At 43.0% G+C, this 24,996-nt stretch overlaps 1 long non-coding RNA gene across 2 annotated transcripts; it reads left to right on the top strand.

The window, feature by feature from the left end:
- The first annotated feature begins 11,993 nt into the window (after positions 1-11,993).
- Positions 11,994-22,181, top strand: LOC119705759. Of its 2 annotated transcripts, none has more exons than XR_005258306.1 (3): positions 11,994-12,160; positions 14,686-14,859; positions 18,066-22,181. It is a non-coding gene; the product is annotated as an uncharacterized LOC119705759 (long non-coding RNA). The 2 variants fall into 2 exon arrangements; XR_005258307.1 differs by lacking the exon at positions 18,066-22,181 and adding an exon at positions 15,835-16,941.
- The last annotated feature ends 2,815 nt before the right edge of the window (positions 22,182-24,996 follow it).

Here is a 24,996-nt window from a genome sequence, read left to right as displayed (position 1 = left end):
CTGCCAAAGGTTTTTCCAACCAGATGAAGGGGTAAAAGTTGCTATTACTACATGAACTAGCTAATTAAGAGTGAGCATTACCAGTAAAACCTTTCTGTGCTGGAATTTCTCTGGGAGTCAGGCAATCCCATGAGTGGGAGGTGGCAGGCAGGGTGCTGGCACGCTCTTGCTCCTGCTCTGCCTCCTCCCAGGAATTGCTTCCTATCTAAAGCTCAGGGAGGGCATGTCTAACTTAACACAGGGAAAGTGATAAAATGCTGCTAGCAGAGCCTAATAGATTTCCAAGGAGATTGAGCAGGAGCCACGGAAGGTAGCAGTGAGGCATGGAAAGCAAAAGTACACCAGGCCTCGTTTAATTATCTTTTTCACACTGCATTAATCATCACAAAAACAGGATTATGCCTATTTTTACATCAGTGTTGGTGGGTAATACAACTGTCATTTTGTGCACTGTCTGTCATTAGCACCTGTTAAATTAAAGGTTTGAAAAGTAAAATAATGAAGTCAGACTGCTCCCTTGACCTATTTTTCACCAAGAACTTTTTCCCCTTTGACCTCTGAATCTGTATTTCCCTTATCAAATCATCTTGCTTTCCCTGGCCCCCACAGTCACCCTGGTATTTGTTGTTCCCATGACCTCTCTCTTCAGCTGTCTGGTTTCTTGTGGTGGTTTGACACAGTAATTTTTTTTTCTTCCTACAGCATCCCTAACTCCTTCTCTACAGAAATCTTCCTTCTTCTCCAGTTGCTCTTCCAGCATCTCTGCTGGTGCCTCCTATGAGCACAGGTTCCAGGTTCCCTCAGTGTCTGCTCTGGCCCTGTCCTCCCAGCTCAGTGACCACGGCCCAAGCCTTCATCCCTCCCTTGTACCTTCTCCCTGTTTGTGTCTCTGTTCCTTGCAGATGTAAAAGATCCCTTATGTGCACATTCCTACTTGTCTCACTGCTTCTCTTTACTTCTCCATTCCTATTTTTCTCTCTAACTTCCTCACTCTCCTCCTCCTCTGTCCCTGCCTCCTCCTTTTTGCCTCCATCCTTGAAATAATTTAAATCACCCAATTTTTTTTGCTGTGGTCTCCATCCAGATGCAGCCATGATCTGGTGCTTCTAAGAGGCACAGAAATTTGGCTTTCTCTGTGATTAGAGTCTGGCTTAATGTGGGATCCTTTCTCCCCCCCACAAGGGCAATAAATGAGTTATGAAGTTAAATATACCTTTTACTACACTTGCATAATTATTCTTCCTACACTCTGAGAGGTAGAGGTTTTGTATTGAATTTAACTGTAACAATTGTCTCAAGGATGTCTCAGGCTGACTGTTGCAGTAAAACCTGAAGTTTTTGGTGTTCTTAAAAGACTGACCTTGCACTTCACCAGGAATTACCTTGGTCTAAATTTATGGGACAGGGCTGAAAAAAACAAGTGTGTGATGTCCTCTTGGGTGGAATTTATCCTAAGCTTCTCCACTCCTCATACTCCTGAATCAGTACAAACCCCGGCAAATAGCTCACCTGCACACACCTGTGCTTGCTCTGTATTAGCTCTGCCTTGGAGGTACAGAGGTGTGAGAATTGCAAAGTTAGGCAAAATTCCAAGCTGATGTGTAAGAAGCTGGGATTTTTATGGGGGTGAAATGATAGGACATAAGTCTGAAATCCAGACTATGACAATTCCCAGTGATTTAAGGGTACAAAATGAATCAGATCAGTCACAGCTCTGGTTTCAGAGGAATGTGCAGGAGTATATCTTCCCACATTAACATCCCCTGACTGTGATCAGTCTTTATCACCCAAACCTCGACCTGAACAGTGGACAATCGACTGCAGCTGTTTCTACTTTACTAATTTGATCTACCTAAGGAAACCACTCTTGCAGGAACTCTAAAGATGAAAAATAGCACCAATTATATTCTCTAATACAATTGATTTCTTAGTACCCGTGTGTACAGTTCTGATTCTGTACAATTCTACTGCCAACTCAGAAAGAAGGGATTTTATGATGGTCTGAAAACTTTCTTTCCAAAGACTGTGTATGAACACACTGCAAAGCTATGTACATAGGCAGATACTTCACAACTGAATAAATAAGATTAACTGTATTCAGATCCAAAATTTTACCCATTTTTACAACAGTGGGTCAAATAAATGTAGCAAACCCTCTTTTTGTTCTTGTAGTTTCCATTTTCGTGTGCTCTCATGTGCAACCTTCACTGCAGTTGGCACTGAAGGCAAATCTGCTCTTCTGCTAGTAAACCCACAGCAAAGGCATCGAGAGGCAGCTGAGATCTCTCACAGAACAAAAAAAGCTGTGTTCATACAGTATCTAATAGTACAGTGTAAAACCCAGCATGTTTTAAGATTAACCAATGCATTTCCCTTCTCATGCCACTGAAGAGTCACCTCTGAAGCCCACTGACACCTTAGCATAACTTCCATTTGGCACAGTTACACAGGTATGTATTATAACACTCTTGTTCATAATTCAGGATTTTATAAAGGACCCTAAACCTTGCTGTTTCATCCAGGAAATCAGGATCTGGTGATGCTCTGAGGAAATGCCTGTGCAAGTAGGTTACCCCATCAGGTCGCTGCAGCCGGTATTTTTCACCTTGCTCCAGAGAAGGGTGGGAGGATCTGGCAGCTGATGAAGACAGGATAGCAGACAAGACAGAGCTTTGGCTTGATTCCATATGATAATTTCAGTGTAATTGTTTTGCCTTCAGGCTGCTGTATCTGATTAGACCAGTCTCTCGCTGATCCAAGGTTAGGAGAATGCAAAACCACTGTAGTGTTGTGCTAAACACAATGCAGCCAGACCAAGTAATCTGGGCCAGTTACCCATGCAGATCTGCAGATAGAGGCACACATGCAGTTTTGCATGAGGAACATAACACACAGTAGCTCCAAATCTGGGAGGAGGATTAATAATTTGTTAAGATAAAAGTTGTGGTCTCCACATTAGGTTGGGTAATCATATAAATAAATGTAAAAGTCCATTTTAGAGCAGCCTTCTTTTAATACTAATTGGATGCAAAAATCTTATCACATTAGTAACCTTCATACCTTTATAATAAGTCTTTTATTGTATTAGCCAGCTTGGTTTTCACTAATATGATACGAAAGACTTGCTAATATATTAGGAAAGTCACTAACACTATTAATTTACTAGATAAATTACTTCTCTATCTTGGAACTTTAAATGAAATGGAATTCACTAATCCTAATTGGTTTGCCTTCTACCAGAATTATTTCCCATTAGTTCAGCATGTTTTCTTTTTTCATACTTGAACAGAAGAGATTTCTTAAACTCAAAGCCTTGGGGTACAGTATATGGGTTTATTAATTATCAGGTATTCATTCAAGGGGGTTAATTAAGCAATAACTTTCCATTGACTGGAATATACAAAGGAATAAAAGGCTTGACTTGTCCTGCTGATTAAAGCACTGAGGCCGTTGTGTCATCATTTTGCTCCATTTGCTTGTGGGGGAATAAAGATTTTTCCACTATTTAGCACAGAGCTCAGAGCCCCCATTCCTTATGTATAGAAACTTTGTTGGTTTGTTGATTTTTGTCCTTTTTTCCTCTTTTCCTCCCCTATCTCTGCCTGGCAATAAGGGTTGTGACCTTCCCTTGTGGCTGTGGATCTTGGTGCTGTTATCCACTGCAATGCAGTAACAGGAGCTAAATCCCCTGGGAAATGAGGAGCCAGCCCTGAAGGCAGCATCCTGCTGAGTGGGTTGGGTATCTCGCTGTAAGCACGTGACACTTCTGCTGAGGGGATGGTACTTGGCTCTGTATTGGCTTCCAGGCAGAGTTTATGGTGTTGGCTTTGACGTTTGGGTCTAATTCAAACCTTTTTGGAATCAGTGGAAGGACTCTCCATGTACTTCAATTGATTTTGGGTCGGGCCCAGCAGCCTTGGAATAGCTTGTCTGTGCGAGAGACACCCTCTCTTCTCTGGGGATGTTGCCTCATCGTTTGAGAGGAGCAGCATGTCAGCTAGAACAGCTCCTTTTGGGAAGGGGTTGAGCTGCTTTCAAACAAGGAGTTGAGATTCTTGCAAGGGTTACTTTGGTCTCGGGCTCACCCTGCAGGAACTGGAATCTGCTGGCTTTTAGGACATACCTTTGAGAAGCGGATCCTGTGAGGGTGTAAATTAATATATTGGAATAGGTGGAAGAGAAAGGGGGTTTTCCTAGAGCTTCCCCAGGTCCCACTGAACTCCATTTCATGTAACAGGCTCCCCGGGGCCGTGACAATCTGTTTTAATTAGAGCTGTCTCTGAGCATCTCTTGATTATGCTGAGGAATGGGGCTCCACCGAGAATTCAGCTGACCCAAGCTGTGGGAGCGCAAAGGCCATCGTTGCGCAGGCCTCCCACGTACCCTCATTTGCACTGTGTGAGGCTCCAGCCCAAGCCAGCTCGCTGCTGGCCAGGCTCTGGAATCCATTTATAAAAGCTTGTGGTTGTGTCTGTGTGTTGGTAAATGCATATGATGCACCGGCTGGGGCTGGCTGAAACTGCCGCTCGCAATCAGCCCTGCATCACTGAGTCAGCGCATCCCGAAGCCTGAGCACATCTCTGCCCAGGGGAAGCAGGGCTGCTCCCCGCCACGCCCAGGAGGGTGGGACCTCCGGGTACCAGCCAGGAGCCCACTCGTCCCAGGCAGAGAAAGAGAAGGAGGTGGAGCTGCAGGCTGGAAAAATGTGTGATATTAGAGTGATGGCTGAGTTTATTCCCCAACAAGCGTTAGCTTGCTTTTCTCCTTGATTGTTTTGGTGATTGTGGTAAAGTGCAGATGTTATGCAATGGTAGGACTGGTAACACTGGCCACTGCCAACTGTAGTGCCAGGAGTCATTTATAAGCTTCCCCAGCAATGAGCTCTGTCAGCACATGCTTCCCCTCCTTGTTGCCATTGCAGGCACCACTGTTGAGCCAAGCTGTGCTGTGACTGAGGCACCCCTTCCACACCAGTCTTCTGGGAGAGGAGCTTCTTGCCCCCATGAAACCACTGTGCTGTGCCCTTGCCACGCTCTGTTAATTCTTGCAGATGAGCTCTTCAGCTAAGCTAGAGAAGCCAAAATTCCAGCATCACCTTACCACGAGGGACATTTTGGTGAAATGAAAAAGTTTCGAAATCCCAACAAGAAAGGCTGAAAGATTGCCTTGAGTGCTTGAAATAATGTATGTATATGTATATCTAGGTATACCTGTATAACTGCATGAGCCAAATGACTTGCTTTGGCTTGCTTATCATTCTAAGACATAAAACAGGTAATCTAGCTTTATTTGACACCTACAATAATCATCCAAGAAAATGAGAGGCTCTGTAATGGAGATCTATAAACAGGTCTTGCAGGTCATTCCCACCAGCTGGCTCTGCACACCAGGACTCTATGGAAACGTGACTATAAACACTGTGTTGGATCAAGAGCTGCTCTACTGACAGAAGAGAAGAGCACTAAAGCAGTACAAAACTGAGTAAGTCTCAGAAAATGATTCACTCTCTTAATTAATTTTCCATTTTGGTTGGTGGAATGCCCTTAGGTGGCTGCAGTGGGCTCGAGTTTCTTCTTTCTGGGCAGAGTTCACCTTTGCACAAGGACTGGGAAACTCTCCTCTCCCACCCTCCACACACTGAGAAGCCCAGGCAGGATCCTTTAAGGGAATATTTTCCTCAACCCAAATCATTCTGAATCACACTAATTTCTTAAGGCATAATCACATGTGGCTCAGAGGCTTATTTAATTGCCAGTGCAGTGGTGTGCTGGGAAGCCTGTAGCCTTGCTTTGTTAAGCAATGCCCCTTTCCCATCTTGTGGAAAGTATCCCCAAGTGCAGTTTTCTGTCCTGACAGCCCCCAGTAAAAGCAGCACTGTGTGTGAGCAGCCCTTCTTGCGAAAGATGCAGCATTCCCAGCTGCCTTCTGCTGGGATTCTTCATTCCCTGGGTGGACCAAGCACTCGTACAATAGGGCAGAGCAGGGGAGAAGACCTGGACAGGCATTCCCTATCCTTGCAGGATCCAAATGCCTCAGGTCTTCCATCTTGTACCAGGACAGCTGGAGCAAATTCATGCAGCAATGCCAACGTTTGCAGAGTGCTTTTCTGTCAGGTTTATGTGGTTGTCCAAGTTCAGTAGAAACAGTTTGCTTGCTTTCTTTTGAATAATAACTAATTGAAGGCTCTGCTCCAGCCATTTCTTCCACGATTTACAGCTACATCCTTAGGCACAGTTTCCCACCTAAATCCTTTACTCGAATCAGGAGACAGGATGACAGGAGGGGAAAGAGCCCCCATGTCATGCCCCAGGCCATCCTAGGGAGGGGACAGGCAATCCTGAGCCTTATCTCTCCCAGGTCTTCCCCTACAATATGCTTGGAGAAGTGACTAAGCTGGGGAGAGGAGCTGGAGCAACATGAGGTAGATGTGTAGGAGGTTGCCATTGGAGTTGTTCCAGCTTGTGCTGGGAGTCACCTTGACCCAGAGCTACATAGGAAATGTAAAACTGAATTTCTTCTTTCAATTTCTGCCCCACAAACTGCACAGCATAAAATGTATCACTTTCTTATTTTCAAATAGCTTTTCGATATGCATTATTAATGTAACTAAAACCCAAACCTTCAATTTATCACTCCCTGGATGCTCGCACTTAGAAATGTGTGTTATATCATTGTCTGTTTAGAGATGGTGTTAAGTTTTAGCTTGAAAAGAAAGGTGTGGTGTTGGGAACTGTATCTTTCCTGAGAGGACACCAAAATAAAATGTTTGTTTTGTTTTTTTTCAGGACAGAAGCGTATAAGGGTCTCCCCTGATATGGGTGTAGGGGGACATCAGGATAAAGAGAGGGCATGGCCCATTTTACTCTTTACCACCAGGCAGGAGCTACAATTTGGCTACTTCTGCCATTGAGCCTGCATTAATGTGATTTGATTTTTCCTCCTTCCAATATTTTATTGATAAATATCAGTTTAAGACCCAAAATAGCCTGTTAATAAATCATTGATATTTTTTCCTATCATGCTTTCATCTGGTTAAGGCCTAAATTTCTACTGCCCTGAGGAAGACTTTGATTAGAGCTCCATATGGTACCGGAGATGGAAGGTTTATGCAGCTGGAGGTTTTTAGCAAACCATCAGAAGCTTTAGGGTTTCGCTTTGCTCATGAGAAAAGCTGATGGCAGAAGAATAGGTTCTCAGAGTCAGACTGGTAGAAAATTACTGACAACCCTAAGAAACCAGGTGGGGATTGCAGTTTTGACACAGTGAGGATTTTAATGTCAAGGTACCCATGAAAGCCATTAGGGTAATGACCTCACGGGCTCTTCACAACCTGTCTTAGATGTATTTGAGCAGCAGGTCTGTGCTAAAGGGGAAGGGGACGATTCCCTTTCCCTCTGAGGAGGAAGGAAGGTGCATAGCATGTAGCTGTTGGCTTATCTACAGCTTGGTGTGGCCACAGGGCAGGGACCACCCCTTGCAGAGACCTGTGAGGGATGTGCCACCTGCCCAGCCATTTGTCCCCGCGAGGGCTCACCCTGAGCAAGGTGTCCAGCAGTGCAGTGACCCTGAGTCACCAGTGCTTTGGAGCTCATCAGGGTTCATGCAATGCAAGGGTGGAGGCCACAACACCTTGAGTCCCAGTCTTGCTTCTGCCAGATGGGAAAATAGGTCTTTAGAGGCTGAGGATGGGAGCAGACCAGCGTTCACATGCACAACTTGTGCAGGTCTGTCTGTGCCTGCAGGCAGGAGTCTGACAAGATAGCTGAGTTGAAACTGGGAGAAATTGCTCCTGCAGCACTCTGAGGTGGGGTGTAAGGTTTCATTTCCAACATCTAGAACCTGCACTGAGCTGCACATGGGAGAAGCTGCCTGTTCAACCCTGGGCTCTGTCAGCGGGGCCAGGATTCACCTCCCAGAATTAGCAGCCAATGTCAGGACCTCGGTGAGCCAGGCAGCAAAGGGGTCCCTTCTCCAAACATGTGCCCCCAGCACCCCACTAGAGGAGAAAAATATGAGCACAAGGAATTAAAGTGACAGCCCCTGTGATCTGGCATATGTCACTGCCTCTGAGGCCGATTTAACTGGGCAGCAGGTAGAAAAGACAAATATTCACTAGAGGAGCTGGAGAAATGGAGGCAAGGCAGAATGAGATAAAGCCTCTTCGAGAGAGTGTTTTACAGTGTGGTTCCTTGGAGGGCTGGGAAGGAAGGAGACCGTTCACCATAAATGGTAAAAGTCTTGTACCTTGTCTGGGCTTTTTACCACATTTCCATGCTTTAAAAAAATGCACCAAAACTCACATGTTTGTTATTTTTTAACTACTCAAGAGATAACTAGCTCTCAACAGATTAATTTGGCTGTATATTTGCCCAGAGTATGGAAGGTCTTGTGATGGACTTCTGCTTCAGATGAAATAATCAACCCAGACTGAAAGGGCAATTTTTGTAAAGGCAATATGCAAAAACCAGGCTGCTGCTGTCTGAACTGCCTGACTCCTGCAAATTAACAACCTAAAGGAGAGGTTTTCTTGGAAATCTGTAGAAAGGAGCTAAGCTCCACTGCTTGCACTGAGCCAAATGGGCTTCAGGAGCAGCGAAGGCAGCAGCTTTCCCAAGGCTGTTGGTCACTCAAAGTTGATCTGGGATGTGACAATCAACCCAGGTTCTCTCTGGCTCACACTGTGCCAAAAGGAGGTTGTGAAATCAGCCTAAATTTACTTTTTCTAGCACCAATTGTTGGAGATGTGTGGGTTCTGCAGGTAAATGTATGCCTGCACCAAATGTAATTTGTCCTCTCAAAAATGGTGTCAGCAGCAGAAGAGACACTGAAAGATTTGATCAGCCAGAAGCCACAACTCACATAATCACTTTTGCTGTGTAGAAACTAAAGCTGATAGAAATGACAGGATTCTAGTGAAGGCCTGAACTGTCCCCAGGTTCAAGGATTCTTGGATTAAGGTCTAGGGTCTGCTAGGAAATCAAGGTTAAATTTTGTTCTTTCTCCTTGGTAGTATTGCCTATAGAGAAAAAAAAATACTTGGAAGGAAGCAAAGTGTATATACACTTCTGCAGCCTAAGAGCTGGTTTCAGTCCTGCATACTTTTATGAAGAACTCAATAAAATGCATTTGCAAACATAATTACAGATGCAGCAATGTCCTCTAATAATGGAATATATAAAGCATGTTATGGAATACATTCATATCAACTTCTTGGCAAATTATACTACCTGCTATAACCAGGTGTTATAAAAACAATTATGGGTCTGTGGGAATTACTGCCACAAACTATGTACCCTTTAAATAAAATACAATTTCAGGTAGCTGTAAAAGGTGCTGTAGAGGGTGGTGAAGTTATTTTGGACATGCTGGAGCCAGCAGCACAGGAGGGGAAGCCATTTTTGAGGAAAGCATGGTGATAAATGGTGCTTCAATGTGCATTGGCTGGCACCTGGCTCAAGGCCCACACATTGGTCCAGCAGCCCTTGTGTGCCACAATATTTTGTCCCGGTTTGAAGTCTCAAATTCCCATCAAAATGTGTAGCTCTTTGCTCACCTAAGTAATGAATGAAAAATAATTGAGACCCTAGTCCTGAATTATTACCAAGCGTTTATGAAGTTGCTTCAATTTGCTGGATTCCCACATGAAGGCTTTATTCGAAGCCTTTTCAGTTGAATGGAAATTTACTGTTGAATTGTGCAATCTCTGGATAAAGTCTTGGTTTAATTTTGTGAGATTATTTCTTTAGGGCAGAAGGGATGTTATTCTGAGTTATTAGGTTGTGTATTTTGCTGTGTCATCAGAAAAACAAATGGATTTCTTCTTCTACTTCCTCATCACTGAAAACAGCCTCTAGTAAAAGATAAGCAGAACCAGAACAGATAAAAAGGAAGCCCCTTCCCTTCTCTCCCAGCACTGAACCTTTACCCAAAATCTATTTTTTTTTGTATGGTTCCTGTTGTTGTTCATATATTTCCTAGTTCTGCCTAGGACAGGGAGCACAGTTGCAACCGCACAAGTTCCCATCATCGTGTTTCTTTGCTATTCAGAAAAAAACCTTCTCCAGTCCTTTTTTTTTTTTTTTTTTTCTTTCCAAAAACGGATGTTTGGGCAATTTGAGAAAGCAAATAGTGCATGGAGCATGGGTACCACATCATTGAACTGCAGCTCAGTTTAAGAATGCAGCTGCAGAAACACGCTCCTCAATGCGTCAGATGCAGGTTTTTGAGGATGAAATGCACCATACAGGAGGCCCAAAGCCCAGCTTTCTGAAACCAAGGACCTGCTTGCAAATGAGTGAGGTGCCCTTTCAAGCTGCTCTCCTGCATATTTTCCCTATGAAATCCAAGTAGATTATGGTGCATAACCTCTGTTAGGAGACATGAGATTGGGTACAGCTGGGACATATGCTTAGACACAGAAATTGAGATTTATTTCCATACGAGCAGCTACCCTGATAATTTGCAACTACATCTTTTCCTCCAAGGACCTGAAAGCACTTCACAAATATTGTTGGAGGCTCAGAGTGTTCTTGCACTTAAGTAAACTCCTTCTTAGAGAGGTTAAGTGATTTATTTGAGGTTTCTCAGTAAATCAGAGGTAGAGGTAGGAAGTGAAACAAGATCATGACTGCAAATGACATCCTTTAACCTTTGGAGGTGCTACTGTGTACAAAGGCCTGACCCCACCAGCCACACTCATAGGAGCAGTGTCTCTGAAGTTAATGGGATGACTGGCGTGAGAAAAGGGCTGCAATATTTGCCTCTTTAGGCCTTTCTCTGTCAAGTGTTTAATATTTCCCCAGAGGTAAGTTTGGCTTCACCTCCTACAGAGTGTCTTATAGCAACGACAACAACAGCAACACAAAAGTCAGTCCCATTTTCTTCCTTTAGTGCTCAAAATCAGGATCCAAGGCGAGCACTCTCTCTGGGCAGGCGCTAAGCCACGGGGACCTGAAGAGAGTTGGTGTTTCTTGGAAATGGGCTTTGACTTCTCTGCTTTACTCCTTCACAGGGAAAGAAGAGCTTTTGGGACACAGCATCGACCTGCACATTTCTCAGCTGGTAAAAAAACATAGTCTGTATTTCTTCTCAGCAAAAGTTTGGCGCTACCCCAACTTCAGCAATCACAAAGACTAATATGTAAGAAAGATTGCACTAAAAATATAATGTAAAAATATATCTTTAATAAAATGAGACCAGAATTCCCAAATTCTTTCTTCTTCCTCTGCAGAAAAAAAAAAAAAAAAAAAAGGTTTGTGGCTACAAGCCACTTTTTGCCTATTTAAGTCTGTGTGCTTCTTATTCCACTGCTTTAACAGGCTTGAAATGAATGAAGAGGTAGCAGACGAGAGGGTGACATAGGCAGTAAATTATGTAAGTTCCATACACGCGTGGCAGCGGCAAGCAGGTTTCAGCGCTAATGCAGGCGGCAGAGATTCCTGCCGCTCGGAAGGAAGGAGGGAACCTGCAGCATCTGAAGAGAAATGAATGACTCCAGAGCCTGCTCCAGCCCGCAGAGACGGGAGCCTGCCACATCCAGGAAAGGGGAAACGACGCCCGAAACCTGCACAAGCGACAATTCCCCCTAGCTCGAAGTTCAGCGACAAAGGGAAAGAGATCATTAACAGCGAGCGAGGAGAGTTTGTGGAGGAGAGAACAGAAAAGGGGAGAAAAAAAAAAAAACCCCACGCTGTTTAACTCGGGAGTTTTTAAAAGTGCCCTTGTTTGTTTTCTTGGCAGAGGAGCGCAGCGTTTGGCACCCATCCTTGGAAGGTGGCCCAGCTGTAGGAACGCTGGGGTTGGCCCTTCCGCGCTGTTGCTAAGCCGATGGCCCAATAGCCGCCGGGGCGCTCCGCACCCCACCCGCGCTCCGGCCGCATCCAGCCTCCAGCCCGCCCGCATTAAAAGCTTCTTTTCTCCCGCTTGCTAATAATAATAATTCAAAAAAAACCAAAAAAAAAACCAAACAAACAAAAAAAAAAGAGCCGTAAAAGTGCGGAGTTTATGTAAGCAAACCCTCCGCGGCTCTTGCCAGGAGCTGAGCAGAGGGGAGCTGGGGAGCACCAGCCCGTGCCCGGCTCCCGCTGGGATGGATGGGGCTCAGCGCTGGCTCCGGTCGGACTCGTTCTGCACTCCCTCCCTCCGCTCCCACAGCCTCAAGGTATAGGGCAGAAACAAAGGGATTTTTCTCTCCCCCCCCCACCCCCCTTCTCCTTTTTTCTTTTTTAATAACTTTATCAACTCCGAACCCCAGGATGATTTGTGTGTTTCATAGTCTCTCTGTGCTTTTACTCTCGGTTAGAACCTGGATCCCTTCCATTTCTCAGTTAAAAACTCTTTTTTTCTTTTTCTTTTCTTTTTTTCCCCCCCCTCTCTCTTTCCCCCCAGTTGTTTGTGGTTTTGCTTGAAAGGGCATTGTTAACTCCTTCACCTCCCTGCTGCAAAGGGCTCTCTTGGCTGAGCTATTTTAGGTATTTCTGGAGCAGCAGAATAAAGTGCTGGGTTTCAAAAAACACAGATTGAGAAAAGGAGAGCAGTGATGGAAAAGATTTACATTGAAACTGCTACTGTAGGACAACCCCAGCTAGACAAGCAGAGCCCCTGTTATGGATTTACAGGAGCCCTCATCACTTTTGCAAGGCACAGGATGAGACCATTCCAAGCTGGTGCTCCAAAGCATCGATTTAAGGGGCAGAAGGTGAGAGGTTTGGTAACAGCATGGGAGGAGGTGGCAGTCCTCGTTGGTCCTCAATGGAGAGGGGAGCCACGCCACCACATACAGCTGCTGGACAGGGCTGACACCCCTCCCTGGCACAGCATGTGCACAAAGCCTTGCTTTTGGGTGAAAAAACTGGGAGTTCTGGGCTTCTTTGCTGCCTAACCATAAAAAAGGCAAAAGGTGCACTTTTGCACCAGGGCTGTGTTCAGTGCCAGGTCACACTTGCCTGTGGCTGAGCATGAAGTCCTCAACACACCAGGGACACACTTAAATCATGGGAAAAGCTGCACAAATTCTCACTGGAAGTTGTAAAATGCAGAGGAATGATTTTCCCTGTTGCCCATAGGAGATGAGGGACTGGGAAGTTGGCATTAAACCATTTTTTTCCCTCCTCATCCCCAGCTGCAGCTGCAGACAGTGGGTATGGTCTCTCCCCCATGGGGAGGCTGGGCTGGGTGTTCATGTCCACGCCTGCACTGCTCCAAGAGCTTTCCCAGCTGAAGTCCTGGAGCTTCGAGGGAATGCTAGAAACAGAGATGACTTCAATATTTGGCAGCAGATAGGATAAGTTATCTTTTTCCTTTTAAATAGAGCATGTTATGCAAGCAGGTTTTATTATAATTACATTATTTCTGTAGATTATAAAATAATCTTCTTGGAACCAACAGGAATGTAAATTTAGTATTTCATGCTATTTGTGAATTAAACAACACAGCATTTCTTGTATACCTTCTCAGAGCACATGAAAAATCCCCTCTTATATTTGCACACCCTGTGGTAATTAGCACGTAGTATTTTTCCTTTACAGACTTTAAAAAAACCCTTTTGTATTGGTTAAAACAAGGGCATTTTTTCCAACATTCTCCTCAGCATGACTGCTGCTCCTGAATGTTTCTGTGCATGTTAGCATGTATGTTTGTTTTGCCTGTTAGTTCAGTTTTGTAGAACAAATGGAGAAAACGAAAATATAGATTTTTAACCGCAACAAGATTCCCTGCAGACAGGATTTTTTTGTACAGCTATAGAAATGCAGCAGCTCAGAGGAAGAGCACAGCATGTAATTCTACATACATCACAGCCCTTTTTTATTACTCTTACCACAGCAGCTGAATGGAGAATTACAAAAACTATGTCCCTGATTCTGTAAAGATTTTCAAAAGAGGCTTAATTTTAGGCACACAGGTAACTTCAAAGGGAGTTAAGTGAAACTGTAAGATGTGAGTATTTCATGACAGATGCATGCATTAGAGAAAATGATCTATACAAAACTTCATCCAGAAGTTCTGGAATTATGTTAATTGACCTCGGTGAGCCAAACAAAAGCTCAATTGAAATTATTTTCAGAATTTAAACCAAACACTTTCGCAAAATACAAGCCAGTGTAATGGATATTGCAATGATTGCATACCCACTGGTTTTCTATAGGCAAAGGGTGAAATCCCAGCACTGCGGAAGCGAGTGGGAGCACTGCCATTGATTTTACTGATGCCAGAATTTTGCCCAAAACACTAAAACTTCCTCTGGCTCTGAGTTTTCTTCTGTGAACTCTGACATCATTTTCTGCACCTCTGCTGTCACATTGCATGGGGTGCAAGAGCATTTTAAAATTAACAATGGGCTTGAGCTGCAGAGCATGGCTCATTGATCAAACCTCTGAATCCATCTGACAGAGTTTGATCAGGTGTTTGATTCCAGCCCCCTGCACAGACACACCTCTTCCCACAATCTCAGTTTTGTTGGCACAACTGTTGTGACCCAGGTGGGAAATCTTCTGCATTTAGCAAATCCTGGTCTAGTGGGGCAAATTAAGCATCAATTTTGTTTCACCGTGAGGAGCAAGCTACGTCAAGTACTGCACATCACTTTATGATCATGCTAAAGCCACTGTGACAAGAAGCCACCTCAGCAAGCTGTCATTTTAATGTTTTATCCATTTTCTTTTCTTGTGTGTTTGCTCCACATTTCAGCAAAGCCTCTTCTCTCCTGCCCACCGCCATCGGCTACGAGGCTGCAGCAAGGCCCCGTTTCCAACATGTCACATGAAATGAACCAGGAAAACTCCTCACAAAACCTTCTGATCACTGGCTTCCAGAGGAAAAGTCCCTCCTGGCCAGAAGGAGAGGAGGACAAGTGAGACAGTGGTAGGTGACACCTGCACGGGGGCAGCGTTCCTGCAGCCAGGAACATTATCCTGGTGGTTTTCTGCAGGACAGGGAGTGATCCCCCCCTCTGTGCCTCACTGCCACCGCTCTGTGGGATGCCCCTGCCCATTTCTCACTTCAAACCAAGCTGAACAGCTCCACTGTAATACTGCAAATTACAGGCCTTCTAGATCATAATTTTAAAGCACTTAATCTTGTGTTGTCTTTTAGCTTTTTGTTCATCTAACTAGTTAAGGTTCTGAAGTCCTAATCTAGTTCCCATTAAGACAAAGAAAATGATTCCTTTCTCTGTGAAGTGTTATACCCCAGGAAGCAAAAAACTTTGGTGTCTGCCCTAGACATGTATATTTTACTGGCATTAACAGCTCAACCTATAGATTTTTCTTCATCAGTGGGGAAGTTTTATTCTTATCCCCATTTTACAGGATGAAATCTCTTATCCAGTAAAGTATGTGAGCATGTGCCAGTTTCAACAGAGCTGGTGGAATCTTTCCAGGATAGGCAGCATTTGCCAAAAGTGCAATTTGAAGTGGAAAACTATTCACAAATTCTGGTTGAATGTAATGCAGAGTTTTGTCAGAAAGAAAATACTTCTCTCAGGGAAGTTTAAATGTTTCATTTCAGTATTTTCTAAATAAAATATATAATTTTCACCTTTCTTATACCACTTAGTTTTCAAAATTTCAAAATTTTAATTCATTATTGTTTTGGAAATAATCTGGTCAAGTGAATGTTAGACTCCCCAGTAAGAGAGTGAATTATCACTGCTCAAAGTTTCATTTTGATGTTTTGAAATGAAGGGTTTACTCAGCTAGAATATCTTTTGCTTAAATTTTGGGTTAAAAACAATATGAAAACTTCCATTCTAGATCAAGAAATGCAATCTGGGCTGAACAAAAATGAAACTTTGGGGGGGCTTTTATGTCTGTTCTACTGACACTTTGTGTGTTTCAGGTTGAACCTCACCTGAATCATTTTTGCAGTTTGCTGTTCAGCCACCAGACCGATGGGAACACGTCTGTGCAGCTCCAGCAGTTTCACAGCTCTATTGTTTTCACTTGACTCCTGTGAAAATACCTGTGCTGGGAGTCAGCCACGTGGCTCTGAGCCTCCCTGAATCGATGCCCAAACAAACTTTGGGAAGTCAAACCAGGTGATGGGCAGAGCCCAGCAGGGAGCCCCAGAATCCTGGCTTGGTCTTTGCTGCTCTGAGCTCAGGACCCTTCTTATCCTCCAGGTTTGCAGAGCTCCCTACAACACATCTGGCTTAAGAGGGAAGGATGGGGGCTGAAAGGGGAATTATTTTCTTTTGCAGCTTTCAGTGCTTATGACCCAAATTGGGGAAGTGTGTAAGCTGGAAGAAATGCCTGGGTGGATTTGAAACTGAGATCAGGGCTACATTTTTCAGTGCTTCTTATATTAGTTTAAAATGTTCTTTTCCCTCTTATGAGCATAACTTCCTTTAAATAAATACACAGATAACTTCTCCTAGTTGCCAAGAGTTTTCCCATCCTCTTATAATAGCTCCTCATAATAATGCAAAATAAGCGATAAAACAAAAATGAGTTGAAATAATTTTGCAACGACTACTTTAACAATTAATCTGCTCAGGGAACAGCAGGAACAACAAAGACATAAATTTAAACATGTACCTCTAAATAGCATAATTACCTTTTAAGTTTCAAACTGTACACATGAAAAAGAATTCCAAGCAGCCAAGAGAAAAGGAAATATGATCCAAAGGATGCTTGCTACACACCAAAATATTTTCCAGCAAAGTAAGTTTTATGAACTTCCCAATGCCAGGCGATATGTATCTGCAGCTCACTCATTCTGCCTTAATTTGTTGCTCTGTGTGACAAGCTGTAGTCTGATCTAGCCTGACATGCCATGGTATGCACAGCACACATATATCATGATAAGACAGTTGAAAACCAAAGACAAACAGCCCCAAAGAGAGAGCTGAACAGCATGATCCAGCAGCGGCCTGCATCCATCAGAGGGAGGGTATTTGAGATGGCACACCTTCCCCTTGCAAGTAAATAAATACTGATTGCACGCTGTAGCGCTGTAGCCGGAGTGAACGAGATAACAGTGTTCCCACGGACAACTTTGTTTCTCCTCCTCCATGTGTATCAGTTACATTCTTTTTAATGACATCCTTTTTTATCAGTGTAGTGAAAAAACAGGGTGTCTTGGACTTGTAAACCCCAGTGAAATGAGAAGATGGAATCACTTGCCGCTCACCGGAGAAGGAGATGAACCCAGCTGCTGCTGCTGCAGTAACACAATGCTCCAGCAGTGAAGATCTTCTGTTCTTTATTACATTGGTAAAAGCACCAGGAATTCAACTGGCTTCGTTTCTGGCCAACTTCAGGTTCCTCTTTCAAGGACACAAAATATTTCTGGGCTATAACTGAAGTGGTTTCGTTGTCCAGGATTCCTCTGGCCAAGGGGATGAGCTCTTCAGTGCTTGAGGTTCTGAGAGCAGCTACTGCCCAGCTGAAGCAATGTTACTTGCACTTCCATTACTAAAAAGCTCAGTAGGAAACAGATGACTTTTTGTCATTTATTGAATGAAGGTGTTGGTAATTACAACAAAGAGCTCACTTTGAAGGGGTGGTTATAAAACACCATAACAAAAACACATCTGTTTTGCTCCTCATGTCTCAGGTATCACATCTGAGGTGTTTCTGAGGCCCTGGGATGCAGATGTTTACAGCATTACACAGATTTGATTTTCATGACTAGAAAACTGACGCATGCTAACACAGTGGTTTTTATCACCTTTATTTGGGTCACAAAAAATATAAAAACCCAGGAAGCATGGGAGTAATTCATGATAGATTTTTCAGTGTTATTTTTATAAAGAATGATGTTTTGACCAAGTGAAAGCAGCCTTCACTTTGGTCCCTTTGAGTTCAGCATTGCAAGGGTCTAGCTGAGAAGCTGAGAACTTCAGTTTATCTTAAAGTTTATCTTAAAGTACTCTAAAAGCTGTGCCTGTGGTGTTGTACTGCCTCACTTTGAGGAACTGGGATGAAGAACTGGGCGTGTGCTGCATCTGCTTAGAGTTTCTACAGACTGTGCAGGATGATCACTCGTCCAGAAAGAAACACTTTCCACTCTACATGAGCGTCAGTGGAAATGCAGAAAGTTTCAGAGCAGTTCTCTTTTTTTCATAGAAAAGTGACATTCTCTGTGGACCTGCTCCAAAGCCTGATCGCGTCGATGAAAGGACTCCCATTGAATTCAGTGTGACTTGGAGTGGTTCCTAAAAATGGGAACAAAGCAGCAAACTTCATAAATCTTCTGATGTGGTCCTTAAAGTGAGAATTAAGACCCCATGGGGCAAAGGTTTGTGATTAGAAAGACAATTTGGCCTCTCAGTCTTCCTGAGCTGAGCCATTCAGGTCTCACTGAAGATTCATTCTTTTAGAAATATCATATGCCAGTCAGCACGGGGGATCGCTGGTCTGTTAAATGCTACATTATGCCTTTTACTTTTCATTATGGTAGGAGATTTGATTAAGGCAGTCAATGACCCTGTGCTTAGAAGCAGAAGAGGGGAAAAAAGAAGGGAAAAAGCTAATGGAGCCATAGAGCTAAAATATGTTGCTGAGAAGTGAAACAATTGAAGGTGTGGAGGAGAGAGGAATTATCACAGCACTGTTGGCACTGAAGTGGTGTTGGGAGGCTTTTACCTGCCATAAAGCATATGCTGGCACTATTTCATCCTCCACCTTGGCCGTAATGCAGACCCTGTTTGTGTAGGAGGCTTTCCCAGCATGCCCACACTCCAGAATCCCAGGCAATGCTCACCAGCAACTGCTGCTCCCAGCAGCCCAGTGCCTGGTTATGGCTACACCCCTCCCAGAGAGGTTTTAAAGGTGCTTTAGAAAATAAAAACAGTTGTACTTCTATCTCCCTTTGTGCCATTGACAGAAAACCACTTTTATTTCCTTTCCTCCTCTCCCTTTAGACCTCCTGCATGTTCCCCAAAACTTGGTGCTTCACTTGTTGTGTCGGAGCCCATTGGGAAGGAAGGACTGCTCTCTGCACGACTCTCTGTCACAACTCTTTCAGCATTTTGACTCAAGGCACTTTGGCTTTATCTCTCCCTGGGTGCACTGGAGGTGCCTGTCTCCTGAGGCTCATGACGTGAACCTTCGTGCTGACGTGTGGAGCCTCTTCTCCAAGCTTCTCTGTATAAGTCATTCAACGTTTTAATTTGATTAGGAGGTTAATTTGCATGGTGCTGTGCGTATTCTTTTACTGGAATATATATACTATGAAATGTATGATGTAAGTTAATCCAAAGCTAAAGAGGCCAATAAAAGCCAGTTCCTTAAGGAGGAAGAAAAGAGAGCAGAGCTCAATGGAAGAAAAGCTTGGTCTCAGTCCAGAGTCCTGACTCATTGTTAGCCTCCAGAGCGTCCTGACTAGCATCAACGTGTCCTGGAAGCAATGTGATTTTCCTACTGTATTAATGAAAAAATAATAAAATGTAATGCTAAAACAATAGGACATACCAGAAAAATTTCCACCGAGGAATGGGGCTCTGTAATAAGCTCATGTCAGAATGATTCCCATCCTGCTTGCAGAATCTGAGCATATGGAGGAGTGACACGACTTTGTGCAGGCTGTGGAGAGTGGAGCAGCTCCTATAGGTGTGTAGAGTGTTTCTTCAGTCTACACCAAGTGCTTCAGAAAGCTGGGAAACAGAATATGAAATATATTTGTATTAATGGGAGCCACCCAGTCAAGAGAGAGCACTAGGAATGTGCTGTATAGCTGCAGAAAAGTATTAAGAACTCATGAAAATCTGAAAAATGCCTCAATGGCTTTCTACCCGTGTGTCTCTATAACTATAATCTCAAAAATATATATAATTTGTAAGTGATGGCATCCTGGAAGCTTGACTAGTGTGAGCTCACAGTTATCTTTTGCTTGATCCTGTGAAATAAATTATAAGCAGCAAATCCCAACTGCAGATAAATTCTTCTCCATCTGTTTTCCTACAAGAGAAAAAAATGTAGAACTGCTTTCATGCAACAATTGCACAAGCAAGTCATAAGCTTAGAGACCAAGGAGAAGAAAGCTAGAATGCTTTCTGGTTTAATGCCAAAGATTTTTAAGATAAAAATTCTCTGAAAGTAACTACAATAAGCCAATGACTGTTGAGCTTAAACAAACCTCAAGTTACATTCAATTTCACTTAAATATTCCTTAGGAGAAAAAGAAAACATAAATGCACAAATCAAAATTTTTATGTCTTAATTGTCATCTTTTTCCCACAATGCGTTTTAAACTGAAATGAGGTCATTTGGGTTTTAGTAACCAGTCCAAGTACAGTGCAAAATATATTTCAAGGTAGAACAAGAGTTCACATCCCAAAAACAAAGGAGTTAGCAAAAATATGAAACTGCATGAGACTGAATGCACTCAATGCCTAGGGAAGTATAGTTTTACCTGTCAGAAACAAAAGAGTTGGTCTGCATCCATTCCATAGACATAAAATAAACTCAGCAAGGGCTGCACAACAGCTAAAGCCTGAGAAAATACCAGCTAAACTTAGCAGAATAGTTCCTAAATCAGAGTTTTTCAGGGTTTTTTTCCAAGAACATTTTGCTACATTTAAAAATAAAGCAGGTACAATCCTGTGTGAACCAATAATATGCACAGTAAAAGTGACAAAAGATGCTTATACAATTATAATTACAACTTGCAGGCCACTTAAATGCCTTGCATGGACAGTCCATAAAGAGAATATGACCAAGCACTATGAATGAGAGCCTGAATAAACAGTAAAGATGTAGAAGTAAAGCTAATGAAAAATAAACATTCTTGTTAGGAAGAGAGAATGACAGTAAGAATTAAAGTGATCCAGAGTTTCAGGAATACAAGTGAGTGAACACGTACTGAAGACTTGGTGTACGAGTATCAGGAAAGGATCTAGAAAAACAAAAAAATTAAATGTTTGGTAGTTACATCTGTCTCTCTTTAATCACAGCATGCTTGTTTAGGACTTAGGCAGTGGAGGTTTTTTTTCCACTTTCATATTTGTTGTGTTTTTTCCAGTCTCTATAAAATTTCTATTAGAAGAGCTCTGACCCTACTCGAAATCCAAACCCCCAAAATGCATGAAGGGAAAGAATCCAAATGTCAAATGTAACTATGAGCAGTTACTCAATCCATCCAAACAAAAGCAATCAAGCCACATCCTTCTCTTTCCTCCCTGGAGACTCACACACATCTAATAATAACCCACCACGGGCACTTTGAGGAAAGGGAAGTGAGGAGGAGCTGTGAGTTTTGACCCCATTCTAAAAAACAAATTGTCTCCAGGCATTTTGGTGAAAGTGCATCAGCTGGTGACACCCCAGTGTAAAAGTTTATGTGAATAATCTGAATTACACCCAGAGATCAGGTGGAGTACACAGTGCCACTTGCAACGTGTATGAGCAATTCGGGAGGCTCTAACAACCCTGCTCTCCAACCTCTGAAGTGTTCCTGCTGTTCTGCAGGAGCATCTCCTGCATGATTTCACATCAAGTTGTGTTGGAAAAGCCATGACAAAGTGGGATGAGTTTTTCTCCCGATGAGACAGTCCGTTCATGATTCATGGGCACTGGGTCTCTGCTGTCCATGTTCTCCCCAGGAGCAAGGGATGGTAACAGCACCCATTGAATTCTCCTGCACGGTAAATGTGTTTTGGCAGGATGTATTTAGGTGACAGTTTTGGGGAACACACTTGCTTTTCTGCTGACAACCTTGCACCAAAGGCACTGGCAAGATTAGTTGGTGTGTAGTAGCCACAGAGGGAGGAGCCATGCACTGTCTGGGGACTCAGTCTGGCAAACTTTGTGGAGGTGATTAACTCCCATGAGCTGACCAGGGCTGCTCTTATGGGTGAAGTTAAATATGTGCCTGCTTGCAGGGTGAGGGGCTTTATGTATTTATCCTGTGTCCTTGAAAATCTATTTTTCATGTGTAAGCACTTGGTTAATGTGGCTTATTCCTCTGCTTGCTTCCCCGAATGGGAATTCATTATGAATCTACCTGAAATGGTCTTCTGCAGTTGTGTTGCTTTCAGTTTGTAAGAAAGTTGTTCCTGCCTGTACAGCCAGGAACAACTTTTGTTCATTTTCCTTTGTTGGAGGCTGACAGCACACTGGCTGCACTTTCATGTGATCATTCCTGGAATTACTTCGTGCTTGGACAAATGTGTAGGTGTTCTGTGCAGCTTCTCTAAATAGTGAGTGAAAACAGTACTTCAAGAATAAAGGAATATACCGCAAGATTCTGCTTCTTTCTGCCACTTTTGTCTCTCATTCATCTAATGAGCTTATTTTTACTCCCTGTCTTCCATCCCCCCCCCTCTGTATTAACAAGTTTTTCCTTGATTTCATTGATTCTCCTTGCCCACAATGGCCTTTTAAAAATATTTTATTCAATATGTTTATTTTTCTGAAAGTACAGGCTGCCAAGAGAGGTTGTGGAATAGTCATCACTGGCTCACCTAGACACCCATGTATTAGGGATTTTTAAGGATAAGGAAATCAATCCTTCTGTGATTCATGGGGAGGAGGGGATGGATCAAATGACCTGGTAGAATACTTCCCTTTAATTTAAATTGTTCTGTTTTGGTTATGTTTCTTTTTTTTTTTTTTTTTTTTTTTGAATTTGGGGTTTTGTTTTTGTTGTTGCTGACTTTTTTTTCCTTTTTTTATTCTTTTTTTTCTTTTTTTATTGTTCTAAATTCTTTTTGATCTCAATTTCCTAATTTTTTTTTCTTAAATAATGTTCTCTTGTGTTCATGTTCTTTGAAAGGATGGAGAATTTGCATGAACCAATTTTTATTAGTTCCCTTGAGAATGTAAAAAACTTCAATTAGGTCACAGTGAAGTCTCTTTTCCAGAGTGAAATTCCTTAATCTTCCTTAATAACTTAAATCTTTGAGAAGTGATGTTGTTCTGCAATGCATTTTCCTCAAAAGTAATTATATACCAGCTAAGTTGCTACATAATAGTCAGTGCTGTGTTGTGCTCTGAGTATAATCAGTCCTTGGGTTTTGCAGAGCCTATTAGCCCTGATGGGCTGGAAACACATGACTGTCAGGATGGGAGATAGGAATTTCCAGCATCCAAAAGGCAGCATTTTCTATTTGCACAGGAACCTCTCACAGTGTAAGCTGATATTCTGCCTGAATTTCTTACTAGATCTGCTCAATTGTAATTTTGGGATTATTTTAACAACAGCAGGCAAGGAAATCCACGAGGCAAATGTGAGTTAACAGGCTGAGGAATGATGCAAGCTCTGCCTTTTGCTTCATGCATGTATTATCATCCTTGCCCAGTGTTTGCTATATTTTCCAGTAGAATGCATCAAGCTGTTTAATGCTGTAAGTTATCAAAACCCAAAATCCCAGTATTGATGCCGGGGCAGTAGGAAGCCAGAATCTCTCAAGTCTGGGAGAGACTCCCCTTTGTGGCTGCCCTTGTGCTGTTTCTTCCTTCACTCATGTCAGCTTTGGGGTCGTTGCATAAACACCCCCGAACACTTCTACTTTCTGGAATTAAGGGAAAAGAGCCATCCAAATCCCCTTAAGAAGCTTTGAAAGAGCTGCTTGCTTTCCTGTGCAGCAGAGAGCCCACCATTAGAGCATCGTCTGCTTCATTTCCTTGGCCTCTGCTTTCTCACCAGGAGCTCAATGTGCTCCAGTGCCAGCTTCCAAAGGGCTAAAAAGAGACCCATTGGGCGAAAACATAAAAATAAAGTAATGCTAAAATGGGCTGTTTCTCGAAGAGCTTTGGTGTAATATCAAGAACAGTTTAATCTCACCCAAAAGGATATAATGAAAATTATGGAGGGCTCCACAGTCTATATGGATTCAAAGTTTCCTTCCAGCTCTGTTGTGAGAATTAGGGTAATCTGCTTGGAAATCTGCAAAACCATGAAGATACAAGTAAGAGGGGTAAGGTGCAGGGATCAGTAAATGATCAAGTTTTCCCTTGCTTGTCTCCTGCAGACTATATTCCTATTTCTGTCTATGTGATCTTAAAAAGTGTGGGATTGAGGCAAAATCTCATGCCCCAGACACTCTCCAACCTGAAAGGCTGCCATTAAATAGCTTCTCATCTCTTAATTCTCTAGTTTTATGAGTTCATTTCTTCCCTGGGTGTCTTCAAAATGTTTGCTCATTTTATGGACAACGAGATGCAGATGTTTTGCAATTAAGAGCATAAACATTCTGCTTGAGCAACAAGAGTTTATAATACCTCGTCATCTCAGCTTGCTTGATGTTATTCATAGGCACAAGGTGGTTCATGCTGAAGTTGCCATCTTGGTCAGCCTTTTCCTCATTCCACATACAGTAGATAAAGGTGGGATTTAAAAAAAAAAAAACAAACATGAGAAGCTTGGTTAGTTTCTTTAACCTCTTCCAACTGAAGAAAAAATCAGGGGGGTTTCATAAAGCAGCAAAACCTGCTTCCTGCAGCCACAGTTTTGCTGATGTAACTTCTTTCCCTGCTCTGCATTCTCCTGATGCTTATTGCTATCTCTGGAGCATTGTCTCTGCTAATAAAGGTACTTCTATAACTCAGTTATTCATGAAATCATGAGGAGAAGCCTTGCTCTTCCAGTCCTACTTTTTTGCTGGAGTAAAGACCCTTTAATCGTTCTGTAATAATTACATCCATGTTTTCCCTAGGCCCTGTTGGCATTATTTTGAGGGCAGGCACTGGTGTGGCACCGACTTTATGGATGTGTCTGATTTTGGCAAGCAGAAGAGGTTCAAACATTTCTCCGCTCCCTCTGCTGTGTTTCCTATAAATCTCCATACTCCTTAATTCTGCTTTGCAGTCTGCAGTCTCATTTCTGCACACATTCAGTTACCACAGCCTGGATGTGGCATCATCAGCGCTGTTCTTGCTGCACTCAGCACAGCAGCCCTCGTCTGGACACAGAAGTGGCACCCCTTATCTTTCTGTCCCACTTGTCCCCCTGCAAAGGAAAGACACTGAAGACAGGATGGGACCAGAGGTGTCTCAAATGCCCCATTTCTACAGCATGTCACCCTCTAATGTCACTGGTCTGGGACTCTTCTGGGGA

Source organism: Motacilla alba, chromosome 11 (genome assembly GCF_015832195.1).
Source record: "Motacilla alba alba isolate MOTALB_02 chromosome 11, Motacilla_alba_V1.0_pri, whole genome shotgun sequence".
Classification (NCBI taxonomy): Eukaryota; Metazoa; Chordata; class Aves; order Passeriformes; family Motacillidae; genus Motacilla; species Motacilla alba.
Note: the sequence above shows the minus strand (reverse complement) of the source record. Positions and strands in the feature narration are given on the sequence as shown.